The sequence below is a fragment of the Chelmon rostratus genome, chromosome 21 (assembly GCF_017976325.1).
Source record: "Chelmon rostratus isolate fCheRos1 chromosome 21, fCheRos1.pri, whole genome shotgun sequence".
Taxonomy (NCBI): Eukaryota; Metazoa; Chordata; class Actinopteri; order Chaetodontiformes; family Chaetodontidae; genus Chelmon; species Chelmon rostratus.
Window position 1 is genome coordinate 7638239 of NC_055678.1, and position 15152 is coordinate 7653390.

A 15152-nucleotide genomic window follows, 5' to 3' on the forward strand; every position below is an offset into this window, starting at 1 on the left:
ACTCTCGATGGGCTTGTCACAAGCAACGACGCCTTTCATGCATTGTCATTTAACCCAATGCTCATATAAAAATACTGATTAGTGCAGCTTTTAAGTAAAAGCAAAAACAGCTGAAAGTCTCATTGGTGACAGTTTTCATTGGGACCAATGAAAAGTAGTTCCACAGAAAGCTGTTCCCACTGAGACAATCAGGGCATAGTTGTGGGAAAATCATTTTTTTTCTCTAATGTTACAAGAAAATCCATTCACCTTTATTGGAAAGAAGGATTGCTATTGGCCATATTAAAAAATGTGTTCATGAGATTTTCCCTTTTTTGTGTGAAGTGACCCTTGAAGGTGATTTTCTCATGTTAGAATTAAAAATAAGGCAAATCAGACAATTAATGAAGATTAAAAAAAGACAAATGAGATTTGACCACATTATTGTTGCTTACGAGCGGAGGGTGTGTGTATGTGTGGTGGAGGAGGAGGAGGAGGAGGAGGGGGAGGCTTCTTCTTCTTCTTCATGGTTTATGTCATTGGTTTAAACGACCCAAGACCCCGCCTTGATAACACAGGAGAGTTAGACAGTGTGTGACTACAGCTAAAGAGAGGGGGGAGAGAGAGAGGGAGAGGGGGGGAGCAGTGGAACAGTTAGACACCTACTCGGCGTTTACGCTCGGCCGTATTTTAATAAACACGGACGCGTCTAACACACTGCAGCCCGCTCCCTGCTGGCTTGTCACTCTTCTGTATCCGGTCGTTTCTTCCCATCTGCTGAAAGAAGCCGCGTTTTTTCCTCTTTTTTTCCCCCCCTTTTTGTTTTTTTTTCCTCTCTCCCCGTGGCGCGCGCGGAGGATTAATAAGGTGGAATCAGAATTACTCCAAATCTTCACGTGAAACATTTCTCCCCCCGAAGCGGATGATGCTGCCGCCGACGTGTGCCTGAGAGAGCGCGAGAGGGAGATAGAAGGAGAGAGGGGGGGAAAGAAAAGTCTCAACTTAACGATTTGACATCCTTCACCCAGGTAAGACCGCGTTTTGATTCAGTTTGGTGCTTCTTTCTTTTTCGGAATGAGAGTTGCGGGCTGCTCGTCGGGTCCGCGCACGGCTCCGGCCATGTGTGTCCACCTTACTGCGCCATGAAGATGGGGAATGGTCGGGTGGGTTGTGCACACCGGGGACGGCATTTCTGACCGCGCGAAAGCGGCTGGAACTGTCAAATGTGGACACAAAATAGCCGTTTTCCCCCGCTCCGGTGCTGCCTTCATGGTCCTCACCTTTACATCGGAAGGGTATTCGGCGAAGACGCGGATTGTTTTTTTTTTTGTACACAGCGAGACCCCGTACGGAGTGTGTGTCGGTTTAAAGAAAAGGGGAAGTGCATTATGAGAGGTGTGTGGAGTTGTGTGTGCGTGTTGTGCTTTCTAGTGAGGTTATTCCCCCCCATAAATCCTCTAATACCTCACACTTGACTCGAGTTTTTTTTTTTTGTAGGCAAAATAGTGCGAGACGTCATCTCGTGTAATCTTCAGCGCTGATTGCTGCTGCTCAGCCTGTGCATCTTTTTTTAAAACACACACACACACACACACACACACACACACACACACACACACACACACACACACACACACACAAATCATCACCGCGGTGCACATCTGCTGTCCGAGCCGCACCAGAACGCCGCTGACCTTTCACACGCGTTTGTTCCTGCGCACTTTTTTCCCCCCCGGAGGAGCTTTTAAAGAAGCTGCCACACATCATTACACGTGAAAACTTTTCTTTTTTTCTATTCTTTTCATCACAGCGCGATTAAAGCGGCGGATCAAACGCCTTCGTTTTGATGACATGTTGAATCCCACCTCAAAAGGATTTTGTGGTTAAGCGTGGAGGGCTGCAGGTCTGCAGGTGGGCACATAAAAAAGTGTGGGGATGTGGAACTTGTGAGCACGGTCCCCTGGTGGCTCCTGTGTTTGAAACCCACTGGAGGAGACTAATGAACTGCTTTTTGTTGCTCCCACTCTTGGTGCATTTTACTCTGGTGAATTTGTCTTGTTTAGTGGCACCGGCCTGATGTTTGCAATGAGGTTTGAGCGCCGTAGCTGATTAAACTTAAAGATCATCTGGGAAAGTGCATCTTATGTTTACAGCCACTGTTAGCAGCCAGCGGTGTATGAACGAGCTGCTAATTGCCTCGTGTTAACTTGTTAATTACACACGCACAAGTATTCTTACACATTATTGGGCTAATTAATTCACCGATTACCCCTAAATATGACAACAGGACACATGTTGGATTAATTCAGAACTGGAGTTGTCTTAATTTCCTCTCGCTCATCATTAAAAGCATAATTGTCAGACATTTGTTCATGTCAACAAAGAGGATTTATATCCTGCAGCGTGCAACACCTAAAAAAGAGTAAATGATTTGCAAGTAAAAACTTGGAGAATTAGTTTTTGATGCTGGAAAGCTGAAAAGAGGGATGCTAAAGCGCCCCTTTGTCCATCTAATGGGTGCCCATGTGCGCGTAGTGGACGAGGCAAGGGGGTGTGTGCCTGCAGGAATATAAGGCCGCTACAGATGTGTGCAGCGTGGACATCTGCTCCTTTGCCGGCCATTGTCAAGGAAGCAGTTAAGATGGTGGGCAGCTCGGCACAACAGAGCTCCCTTGTCAGAAAGCTCCGTTAAATTGCTCCAGCGGGGAAGTGGCCGTAACACTGAGCAGTGTTCCTTTTCCTCACATGCCAGGTACATTCTCAATCATTACCGCTCCACAGTGGATTTTTATTTTCTTCCCGGGGTCAATCAGTTCCTCATTCATAACCAACAAACTTGCCATACATAAGTTGAGATCGCCATTTTTCGCAGAAACCCCCGTTCCCCCTGCTTATCTTCCCACATTGTGAGACGGCGTTATTGTTTAGAAATGAGGACGGTCGTGCTTCCAGGGAGGAAATTGAACAGACTCAGTTAGCCGGCCCCGTGAAGAGCCTGCCCTCTGCCACCCTCTCCTGTGTTGCCGAGCAGCACCCTATCACTCAAGGCAATTGAACGTCTCTGGGGGGACCTCTGTTAGCCCCGTGCAATATTTATTACCATCCATCATCTCGAGACTCTCGCTCTACGGGTGAATAACAGTGGCTCCTAAGTTCTGTGTTAAAAAGTTCCCTCGCCAGCGACCATTAGAGGGGATTTATGACGGCAGCTTCCCTGGAAGTGCTGTGGAAGCGAGACGGAGCATGTTTCAGAGTCGCTGCATACCCGCTGGGCTGTGGTACCAAATATGTCAGGGATAAAATTCTGACTGGTTGCAGAGCTGCCCTGAACTTCTCGGTTTTAGTGCTCAGATTAGTCAGCTGGCAGAGAATTCATCTACAATGCTGATAAGTCATTCATTGTTCAAGTCCTTTATCAAGATAAAATGCGAGACGTTTGCTCATTCCAGCCTCTTAAATGCGACATCGTGCTGCTTTTCTCTCTTGTACATCATTGTAAATGGAATACTTTTTGTTTTTGGACTGTTGGTTGAACAAAACGAGCTATTCGAAGGTGTGATCCTGAGGCCTGGGAGGTTGTGTTGGGCATGTTTCACGAATCACATTTCCTAGGCTAAACAATTAATCGCTGAATAGATGTTGAAAGTAATCATTAGTTGCACCTCGAGGTCGACCGATGGTGGATTTTTAAAGGCCGGTATGATGGCGAGCTTTTGGAGCAGGAAAAAGTCGATTAACCAGATTGACACTGATGTAAATGAACATTTTTTTACTATATTAGTTGAACTAGTTGAAAGTAATAAATACCTTGAACATCAAACAAAGAGTGATTAATAATTAAATCTGGAACTGAACAGCAAACTAACCGTAAAATAATTCAAGGAATGATTTTTAATGTTTGAGCTGTTACTTTCCCTCAAAGTCCACCTGAGATTCTCAGGTATACAGTGACCTACAGTTACCTTGACTTTGTGTATGGGGCTTCCATGCAGAGATTATTTGTGTTTTGAAACATGTATTTCAAGTTCTCCATTCATAAGGCATTAAAAAACACGGCTGGACAGCGTACAGAAAACTGGTCTTTTAATTTGGAGCAAGGGCTTTTAATTTGAAACAAATGGAGGAAGTGGCGGCGTTCGATCTGACGATGGTGTAACTTCAGCGCTCTGTCACAGACTTTTGCGCTTATAGGCCTGACCCAGCCAAAAAAAATCATGCAAAGCTAGGTTCCTCCGATACTACCTATCGGCGGTGATTGATCAGTCGACTTCAGCTGCAAAAGGGCACAAGATGCACAGTGATATGACAGTAACATGACTTTATGTGTACATTTCATCCATCATGGTTATACAATTTAATTGCAATATTTAAAGCATTATAAAGGCAACAGAGAAAGCAAATACCCCTTCTATCTCCTGTGCAGTCGTTTTCTTTGTAGCGAGGCTTTCTCACAGCAGAGATAGTAAGAATAATGATCTAATATTCACCATGGCCTTTAATAAGGATCATCTAATGTATGCATACTGTGCTACCGAGCTGGTAAATCCATGTCCTTTGAATGCGAGTGAGCGAGCGTTGTGTGAAAATTAGTATTTCTGTGTGTGCTCACTACCTCTCGATATAGTCTTTGATCCTGCAGAGATGAGATGGGTTCTTTTTCTTTTTCTTTTTTTGGTTTCTGAGTCTTTCCGCTCTTTGAGATTGTTTGTTTGTCGGAGTTGAAAACAATCGGGATGAATCCGATAGCGATGTGAAGCTGTGGTGACGGGGCAGCACTGTAAATGAACGCCTTACCGTGCTCCTTTTGGGTCAATTTGAATATGTGTTTTTAATTGGTCTCCGAAGGATAAGGCTCCTCTTTTCTGCCTTCCTCAAAAGTGTCTGCGCGTTGTGACTACGTTGAGCTGAGGAGCCCGGGAGCAACGGTGTTCATTTGAAGCCCGGCGAACATGCTCATTATCTCCAACCAAAGGCAGGATTGATTTAGCTGACAGCTGGGGTAATTTAAAAAAAAAAAAAACATACTGTACCTAGAACTGTTCACCGATCAAGACAGTGATTCTGGATCGTTCTTGGTCAAAGCGAGTAAGTTTAAAACAGAGCGCCGCGGTGGAAACTATTCAGCGTCGTCACCACTCACAGCGGCTGAAGGCGCCATCGCTCAGCCGGAGCTTCTGTCTCGTGGCTTCAGAACCCCTCCAACCTTTAGAAGTGGTATATTGAAAAGATATCTCAAAGAAACATTTTGCTTGTCATTCCCATTTCTTTGCCCTCCCGAGGCATTCTGCATCTTCATTTTTTTTAGCACATTGAAGAGTGTGTATGTGTGTGTGTCAGGAGGGTGGGGGTTATCAGATTTTTCCCCCTGTCATCGCTTACTCCCCCATTCCTATAATTTCATTGACAGTGGCAGCGATTGTGTTTTCTGGAGCTGCGCAGGGGTAAAGGATAATTGGAGCCGTGAATGTCTTTTTCATGGTAACGGGGAAAGTGGAACCCTGTGCCAGCGCTATTCTCTGCACCGTACAAAGGGACAAGATCCAGCGATAGGCCTTGCATAAGAGATCTACAGTATTCTCTAACACAAACAGATGTATTTTAGTCTGGCTGAAACTAGTCGAGCTGAACCTCATGTGGTTTCAGCGTTGGCTAGCAGTCAGATAGGAATTTTTCTGCAGTTATTGGATTGGATGTAACAGTCACTCTGTGCTTTTATCTTGCACCACTCTACATTAGTATCAGGGGAGAGCGAGGCGGCCATGTAATAAAGTGGAAGTACACCGTCTTTCAGCCATGTAAAAGGTCAAATAACTCTTGTGCTTTGGCCCCCGTTGGCGATGTCGGAGACGGTCCTGTTAGCATTAAGGTGCGATGTCGTCGGGCAAAGCAGCAGCACAGCAATTAGAGTTATTAATTATTTTCTTACAACTTAATACTCTTTCATTTAATGCATATTAATTGATGTGCTCCCGAATCCACACTCACATAATCCACCAAGGATTTCTCAAAGGCAAGCACAAAAGGCTTTTATTATCTTAAGGAGGAAGTGGTCTTTTGGGACGTAAAGTGCCCCTGCTCAATTGTGTATTACATTATGAAACAGACGTAAGTGAAATGAAATTACAACGTATCATCAGCACGGTGAAGGATCCTATTGAATAATTACCCCTGCAGAGCCATTGTTGTAATGTCAGACTCGTTCTTTTGGATGTGATGTGATGGGAGGGGGGGGTTCACAAAGTCCTCGTGCAGGGGAGTAAAAAGCAGTTTCAAGGTTAAACTGTGTGAAGGCCAAATGTTTGGGGAGGGTGGATTAATTTCATGTCCCGTAATGTGATTTGCAATATCTCCTCCTCTCCTGCCCTTGGTTTCTTTGGAGATGTGCTAGCCTGATGAGAGCCGAGGGCAGGGGGGCTGCCGTAACTACCGCCTGCATTTACAAGTGTTTACAGGACTACTAAATGGAATTATTGGAGATGATGCATGCTTACAAATTCACCATCATTCCCAGACCCCCGTCTCATTACTGAATATAAATTCAGTGCATATCCTTCTGTTGCACAGTGGAGAAAATTAGCTTCCTCTCGCACATGCAAGCATGCACAAACACAACCACTTACACAAATGCATACAAACGTGCAAACACAGGACGAAGGGGGGGGTTGGTTCTAGGAAAATCATTGTGCATCATTAATTGCAGGGAGAAGGACCACCATGATAGCAGCAGCGACATCCCTCGCTGCTCAGACGGCCTAAGAAGCCTGCTGTACTCGACACTTTATCACACAGTATCTGCAGCTCATCCTCGCGTATCTGCATATCAGCGCAGTTAATGAATCTGTTGCCTTGTCGTTTTTCTGGCAAACTCTGTGTAATACAAATGTCTCGCAGATATGTGAGCATTTCATGTAGCACCATTAACACAGACAAATCCGAACGAGCATAAGGAAACCTCACAGTATGTGTGCAATATGAGGAAGTGATAAAACCAGTGATCGAGGTCGGCATAGGTAGCGAGTGGGTGGGCTGAAGGCTTTTCGTAGAGGGTGTTATCACCGGTAGCGTTTCCTCACCACTGTGCCTACTGTCGTTTTCTCACTTTCTCCAAACCTCACCGCTGACATGCCACAACTTTAGTGATGGAAGTACAAGCGATGCACTAGTGCAGCGCAGATCCATTGTCTACGTTATGACTGAAACCAACAACCGGCAAATCATGTGAGATTATCCATCAAACCGTGGATGTTATCTTGGGCTCTATAATATGGAGGAAAAACAAGTATTGTAATAATATAGTGGAAAACTGCAGTTAGCTTTTATATCATACAGATAATGATGCGTTCGAGGATCCGTTTTTTCAGAGTGTTTCAGAACACCATGTGGCACATCGACACAGTTCAGTCACACTGCTGACGGTAACTTCCAGCCGACCGCTGTGCATTTTCTCAGTCGACAGCTTAAGAGGCTGAGAAAGTAAAGATGCAAATTTAAAACTTCAATCGATGCAGATCCTTTTGCTGCCTTTTGGCTTCATCCCAAACGAGGTAGCAGGGAGCAAAGATAGGCCAACTAAATGGCGACATGTGAGTGAAATTTTCCTCCCCAGTTTTCTTACCATTATTATAAGGTCTTGTGACTTCAGTCGTAACTAATCCTGTCCAAGCAATTTTTCCCTTTTGTCCCCAATTTGGTATGGCCAATTCCCCCTATACTTTACAACTCCACTGATGTCCTGGGGAGGGTGTAGACAGCCATGTGCCCTCAGAACCTTGTGACACCCACGTCTTTTCACCTGACAGTGAGGGAGGGTGCGCTGAGGTTCATGCAGTCCTCCACCCCCACCCTCCGGATCACCTACCACTGTGGAGCGAGGACACGAATCCTCGCTGTTTTCCTACCTGCAAAAACTGCCAAAATATGTTTGTTAGAATGAAAGACCAACTGTTATCGGGAGCTAACAGCTCACACATTGTTATAATCCTGGACACCATCACCGGGACTGTGCTCCGTGGCACCAGGCTTGTATTTGTGGGCAGAATTAACAGACAGCAATCAGTCATGATTAATTTGGCACTAAAAAAAAAAAAAAAAAAAAATCAGATTCAGTGTTGTGTACTTCAGGGATGTCTGTCTCACACTGTTGATTCACAATCGGCTCAAATATTGAGAAAAATGTTTAGCAGCTTCAAGTGGAGGGGATTAAATCTGACCTGCGCACACCAGCACGACAACAAGATGCAAAGTCACCGGCAGTCAGTTATTTCAGAGGAGTGTGGACATGTGGTGCAAGGACAAGGCTAGTTTATAGTTTGATGCAACATTAACACAGCATGGGATGATTTGAGGTGCAGAAAATTTATGAAACTAGCTTTATTTCCAAGGCGTTCTGTCATATGTGGAAAGGTTGTCCATACGTCTAAGTGTTTTTGTCAACAGTGTACTACAGTGTGTTTGCCACTGTGGGCTCTATCATCGCTGTTAGAGAAGCCTGCACAGTTGTGATGACTGTGACAGCTCCAGTGGGCGATTTGCGGTCGAGGTGATACTCGTATGCACACGCACGTATGCATGCTTGGAAATGGGTTTTTTACGCTTCTGCTTTACATGTTGCTGTTGTGTCAGAGTAAGTGAGTATGTGTAGGAACTGAATGTGCCTCCTCTTGTTTGGCTCTATTTGCATGCCCTGCCTGTGTCACAGTGAAATCTCTTGTTCTCCTGTGAAAGAAGCAAGGAGAGAATTGCATACAAATTCTGCTCCAGGTGTCCGTTGCAACCTGTCATAGCACTGAAAAACCTCTCCCTGGACACCCGTTGTGTACTGTGCTGGGGATGACCCTCACACGTTCATGTGCACATACGCACACACAGCACTAAAACAACTCTTTCCTGTTGGATTTGGTGCACTCATTGCTCTGTGCATCAACTGGCTGTTCCTCCTCTTCTTGGTTTCCAGCAAAAGCGGCCGAGCTCAGTATCACCTTTCCTTGCAGCGAGGCATCTCTTATTTTTGGTTTCAGATTGCCTCTCCCAGTGCAGCTGCAGTTTGATGCAGAGCCGAAGTTAGGTTCGATCCACCTCTCACTGACTTCCCACTTTGGCCAGTTGTTCAGGCGTATTCAGACCGCGCTATGGCAACAAATGCAAGCTTCCTCATTCGTTTCAGCGAGACCACTGCGTTGGTGCTGTATCATCAACGCGATTATGAAATGGGAATGACATGCAAAATGTTTCTGTGTTGCAGTACATCACTTCTAAAGGTTAGAGGGTAGGAAGGTAGTCTGCCTAAAGCATTGTTCCTGCCTGCTTTTGTGCCACTGCTATATCAGAGCTCACGCATCAGGTATTCTGCAGCATTGGGCTAATTTGTGGTTTACCTGCTGAGAATTTAGATGTAAGAAAAAATAACTGCAGCTGTGAAAACTTTCCAGTTACACAATCCTGTCTCAAATGTATGAAAACATCCCATGTGGGGTCTTGGCATTTGAAAGGCCTTTAAAATGGACTTTTTGCTTTGTATTTTATCCTCTACCTGCACCCTATAGGAACACGAACGCAACCCTGCCGTGCTATTGTCTGCCTCAAAGTGCGGCTAGTCGGGGGGATGAAAAGGGCCGTGTCTGCTCTCTCGCACTTTCTAATCTCTCGTCCTCTGCACGTATCCATCTCCATTCCCCCTCTGTCCTAGTGAAGGTCTCATTGCTTATGTAATGTCTCTAAACATTTGTGCAGCATTAGGGGAAGTCAGGCATGCCAAAACTGTGCAAAACGTCCCTCTGTGCACCCCATAGAGGTGGGACAGATGGCAACCCTCGTTCCCAGTCTTGTAAACTGCCTGTGACAGGAGAGATGGCACATACACAGCTGAACTAGGGCAATGCTAACTAAGGCTTTACAGACAGTGGTGGACACAGTTGCATGCACACTCATCAGTGAGATGCTTATTATCAAAGCCATAAAGCATCCCAGTTTGGTTCTTGCCACATTGTTTTTGTCTGTTAATTACAGCACAGTGTTAATTGATTGCAGATTCATGGAAAAGTTGATCATTGCTGTAAGTGCACCGTCGCGCTGCTCCACCTGCGATCCAGGTTGTAGCTCACCTATAACGAAGGCTATCAGATGCTGGCATCAGATCATCCATCACAATGTTAAAGAAGGTGACCTGGAGTTGCTTTCTAATTCAGTCGTTAATCACCGCCACAGCAGAGTGTCGGGCACTTTCACTTTGTTCCCCCTTAACAACTCTCTGGGCAGAGTCCATTACTGAGTAAACAGACAGTGAAACACTGAAGAAATGAATGAAGATGCCCAGTGCAGAACCCCCAGAGGTGAGATCAAATGGCAAGCCCGGTGATGATGAGGGATGTTTATGGCTGGCACTCTATTAAGAGGAGGCCCTTCCCTGCTGGCGCATAATTAACATCTACCTTGTGTAATGGTTGTTCCGAAGCTTTTTCCTTGCACTGAATTACCGGTCATTTTCATCAAAATGTGCCCTAATTGCTCTCGGCGGCGAGTCAGGGGAAGGGCCACTGATAGAGAGAATGAGTTTTAGGGTAACTTGGCAAGGTGACTGGCTTATGGCAGCATTAGCCGTGTTGATTTGAATAAATCTCCCAACGCCATATTTCCCCCTTTGTATGTTAATGAAAGCCAGTCGTGTCCTTAGAGGATGATATTTCAGGCCTGAACTCTTCTTCTTTTTTTCTGTGTACACGGTAACGCCTCCTCCAGATGTCCCCCACTGCGGGAGGCTGTGAGGCACATGCAAAAGGCTTACCGCCAACCGCACACACACTCACACACACACACAGATCATCTCTGGGCGGGGACACTTCGGCTGACCTGTTACGAAATAAGCCAAGAGCAATGATTGCAGAAATAAGACGGCGGTGCAATTGTATGTTGTTTTTGCGAAGAGTTAAATATTGCTGACAGAAAGGGCAATGTGTGTGTTGTGGGAGAGAGGAAAAACATCTCAGAAAGGAGAATGTTTTCGGAAACCACAGACAATGTACCATCTGCACACGGCAGGGTGCATGAGCGACACCGGACTACTGCTGTGAGGAACTATTGCATTGTTATTAAATGGCTGTTGCCTCACTGGCAGCCATATTAAAGCCTCAGATCCTGTGCCTGATGCAAGGCAACGAGGAAGAGAGAAGAGGAGTGAGGGGACAAAAAACTAAAGGAGCAAAAAAAAGGAGAAGCCCCAAACCAGTCTGGCCTTCTGGACACGGCGACATGATGTGCAGCTGCAGTGGCACAGATTAAAAGATGGCAGTGCGAACTTCTTCAAAATGAGAAGACAGAGAAGAGGCTTTTTTTTTTTTTTCTTTCACTCTCTCTCTCTCCTCTAACCTCTCTACCTCTCTCTCCCCGCCCACCACCTCCATTGGCTCAGCATCTTATACAAGGTGCAGCGAGAGGACAGCTTTTTTTGTACTCCGGTGCTGCGTCTTAAGAAATGCAAATGCAGCAGCTCGATCCATACCAGGTCTTGTTGCGGGGGGTCATATTTTTCTTTTCACATTAAACTTTTCTGTACGCTCGCCATGTTAACTTAAGGCACTCTGCATCCCTCAAGCAGTTCATCTGCAAAATTAATTTAATCTTCCACTTGCTATACAGTCGCGTCTCTTTTTCATGGCTGAGGAGTCTGGATCCGCTCCTGCTATAGCAGCGTGTTGACTTATTGATGCTCCGTGCCCTTTGTGCACACTGAACCAGTGGCAGACAGTGCATGAAATGCCACTGAAGAGTAAGAGTTGATTAGCTCCTCTTGCTCTCCCTCATCTCATTCCTTCACACTCAGGGCAGTAAAATGACTCTTGAGATTGCGCTTTCTGCTAACAGTTTCTTGTTAACTTTCTTGGTGCCAGAGGTTATTAAAATTATGTAGGATTTGAATGCATAGTCACTGAATTGTTGTGTCTGACTTATGCCGAGCGGTCTGTGCAGCCTCTGCCTGTATTTATAGAAGAAATGTGTATTGTGAGATTTTTTTTTTCTTTGCTTGAAATGTTTTCGACCCTGAACGATCAAGCTTTCATGACAATTGTCCAGCCTAGTCTAATTACCTCTTGCGCATCTCTTCAGTCTACAAGGCCAGAATGGTGCCTCAGTGTTGGAGAAGAATGTATCTTCTTCTCCCTTATTTATTATATTTATGTGGTTTCTCAGCATTCATTTTTATGGCTTTGCCACCTAATTAAAATAAACAAAAGTTGGACTTCAGTTTAGTTTTTGACTCAAATGTCAGATACTGCACCTGGTAGGTATAAGGTATGATGTAGGAATTAGTACTATAGTGCTGGGTTTGATTTTTATGTCTGGATTTGTTTTGTTTTTGGGTTATCTGTCCGTCTGTCTTTCCCATTCTTAGGGACGCTTTGAGGGAATCTTCCCCAAATTTGACACAAACGATGATGAACTGATTAGATGTTGGTAGTCAAAGGTCGCTTTGACGTCACAAAACACTTTTTCGGCCACAACTCAAGATTTCATTTGCAAACAATGACAACATTTTCACACAAACGTCTCAGAGGACAAAATGATGAAGTGATGACGTTTCGTATCCAAAAACGTTGCAGGTAAAATTCACCGTGGCATCATGATGTTCTGCAAAGACACTTTTCTGGCCGTTATTCAAAACCGTAACTCAGCAACAGGAGGAGAGACTGTGACCACAGTTCACATGTCATTGTACACATGTCAGGTGATTGTTGTTGCAACATGTGATGAAGCTCTCTATCAGTCCTCTGTGCTCCTCTGTAAAAATAGTCTCTAAGTGAAGACAGCATGTTTCTCACTGGAATCATACATGTCAATATAGTGCTAATTTACTTTTCGGCAAAAGTCTTCCCTACATATATTATGAGTCTGGGCAGACGTGGATGCAAACTGTAACTTGACTGGTTGGCGCACGTACGGAACCTCAAGTTGGTAATTTGAGTTATTCAGGAAGCTTTTATGGCAAGTGGCAAAGAGTGCATGTTAATACACTGTTGAACAGCATTTCTAAAGACGAGTCTTAGGCGCCAAATGTAGCTCTGGTGGCAGAACTGGTTTGGTTGAGGACTCAACATGTTCAGGCAGTATTTGGCAAGAGATGCTTTTGTGCCGTTACAGGCACCAGTTATGGACTCATCACTGTCTTTACCTGCCCCGAGGAAATTGGACAAAAGTCCTCAGTATTTTTCCCAACTAGAAGTAAATGATTGGATAGAAAACGAAACACATGAATGAATATTGAACAATGTTTGTAAAACTCCGGAGCGACTCTGTCGGATCAGTGGCTCGGCTCGTCCTCTCTCTCCTCCAGCAACTGTGCGTGGAGTGAATGGCGAGTTCCTGTAAATATGCATGTGCACTCGAACTCCTCTGTTTTCCTGACAAAAGTTTCCAAGGCCCTGATTTTTTTGGAGGCCGTCATCCCGCTTGACAGAACCTGACATTTGGAAAGGTCTGCGAGGAGGATTTGTTTGTGGCAGCTTCAAATTACAGTGGCACAGAGGGAACGGGAGAAAGGAGGAGGGATGGAGGGATTGAGGAAGAAAATGGCTCCTGCTTATTTAAATGTCACTTCTACGAGGTGAATGCGTAAGCTCTTCTTCGCTTTTTTTTCCCCAAGCATTACATGGGCATTTCTCACAATGGAAAAACATTTCTTGCCATGTTTTATTCTGTGTGTGTCTCTCTCTGTCTTTCTGCTTGGCTCAGGCTGCGTTATTGGCAGCGGGCTTTAAGCCTTGTGAAGCTTTGCCAACATCTTGACAGTAACCACAAACCATTTAGTTGTTTGTTTTGTGTAGGTAGTGACTGAGGGACCAATCACTCGGGTCCTATTTGGATTTGAGGTTTATGCTGGACTGTATGCAGCAGTATAAAATGCATATTAATTTTCAGGCTCTCCCACTCTCCATCCAAGTGCAGGAAAAAGGCAAAAGTAAGAAAGAGATCGCTTTAAGTACAATCTGGGGGAGGAAAGCAGACAAGGAAAATAACTGATAAGTGTGCTGCAATTTCTGTACATGTGGAGTGATTTCTCTTATGTAACAACAGGTTTTTTTTTTCAACAAAGGCTGTTATTTCTTGTCAGCACTCGACGCACTTAGGAGTGCATATGGCGCTCTGCCTGTCACTGACCTTTTTAACAAGGATGAGAAGACCAAAATACACTGAGTGTCCCTCAGTGATGATAGTCAAATGTCACTCAAAGTAAAGGACTGCAGCCAGACTCTCATACTGAGCTTCCAACAATAGTAAGGAGGAGGAGGTGTAGAGCCCTCTATCTCTTTTCCTTGACAAATAGCTGATGACACTGTTGGATTAAGTCCTCACAAGTCATGCCAGCTGCTGGAATCAGATGACAAGTGCCTCCATGTCTATGTGTCTTAATCTGTTTCAGACACTTGCAGCTTCGTGTATAACTGGAATATTCATCACATAGATGCTGCCCTGCAAATGTCAATAAATTATGTGGCTTGAGTGAAGCCTGAGCTTGACAACTGGTTTCCTAAAAGGCATTTGCCCTTTTGCATACTTTTTCATTTTGTCCCACTGCCATGTCACATTTTATTGAAGAGCTGTCTGCGAGCGTACCACAAAGACTCGGGGCTATGCGCTGCCGCACCGCTTCTAAACCTCAGCCTGCACAAGTTCCCACCAAATACAGCCTTATGCCAAACACTGCCTTCCAAACTCTGCCACTGCAAACAGAGCATCTATTTTAACAGAGGCATTTCTCCATAATTAAACTAATGCATAGGAGAGTATGCCGGGGTGGCTCCCCTGATTAATGGAGCAATTACATAATCCATTACACTGAATTATGAATGTGCTAATGATGAGCTCATGTTGGGTAATGATTCCTGGAGTTTGCTTGTGTAAAATATGAAAAGAAAAGCAGGGAGGGCTGTCTGTGTGTGCAGATGTGCTCTAATCACTAGGAGGTAAGGCCAAGGAGGAAAAAGGCATGTGTGACTTCCTATGGAGAGTGGCAGTTCCACCATCACGGGTCATTGCTTCCTGTTGTAGGAAGAACGCCTCCAACTGTTCCCAGTAAGGCTACTAAAAGCCATGCACAAATCTGAATTAATGTTTTATGTAATTTTTTGATGGCAGCATAAAGAGTGCAATTAAGAAGGCAAAAAGGCAACATAAAAGATCAC

At 44.8% G+C, this 15152-nt stretch overlaps 1 protein-coding gene across 2 annotated transcripts in view; it reads left to right on the forward strand.

Annotated features, from left to right (window-relative positions):
• The first annotated feature begins 609 nt into the window (after nt 1-609).
• Nucleotides 610-15152, forward strand: part of ctbp2l (C-terminal binding protein 2, like) — a 95378-nt gene continuing 80835 nt past the window's right edge. The window contains exon 1 of one of the 2 annotated variants that reach the window (XM_041962128.1): nt 610-1007. The gene's annotated coding sequence lies outside the window, so the exon portion shown is untranslated. Of the gene's footprint in view, nt 1008-13544; nt 13574-15152 lie in introns of those variants that run through there. The other variant, XM_041962129.1, reaches the window with a different exon arrangement.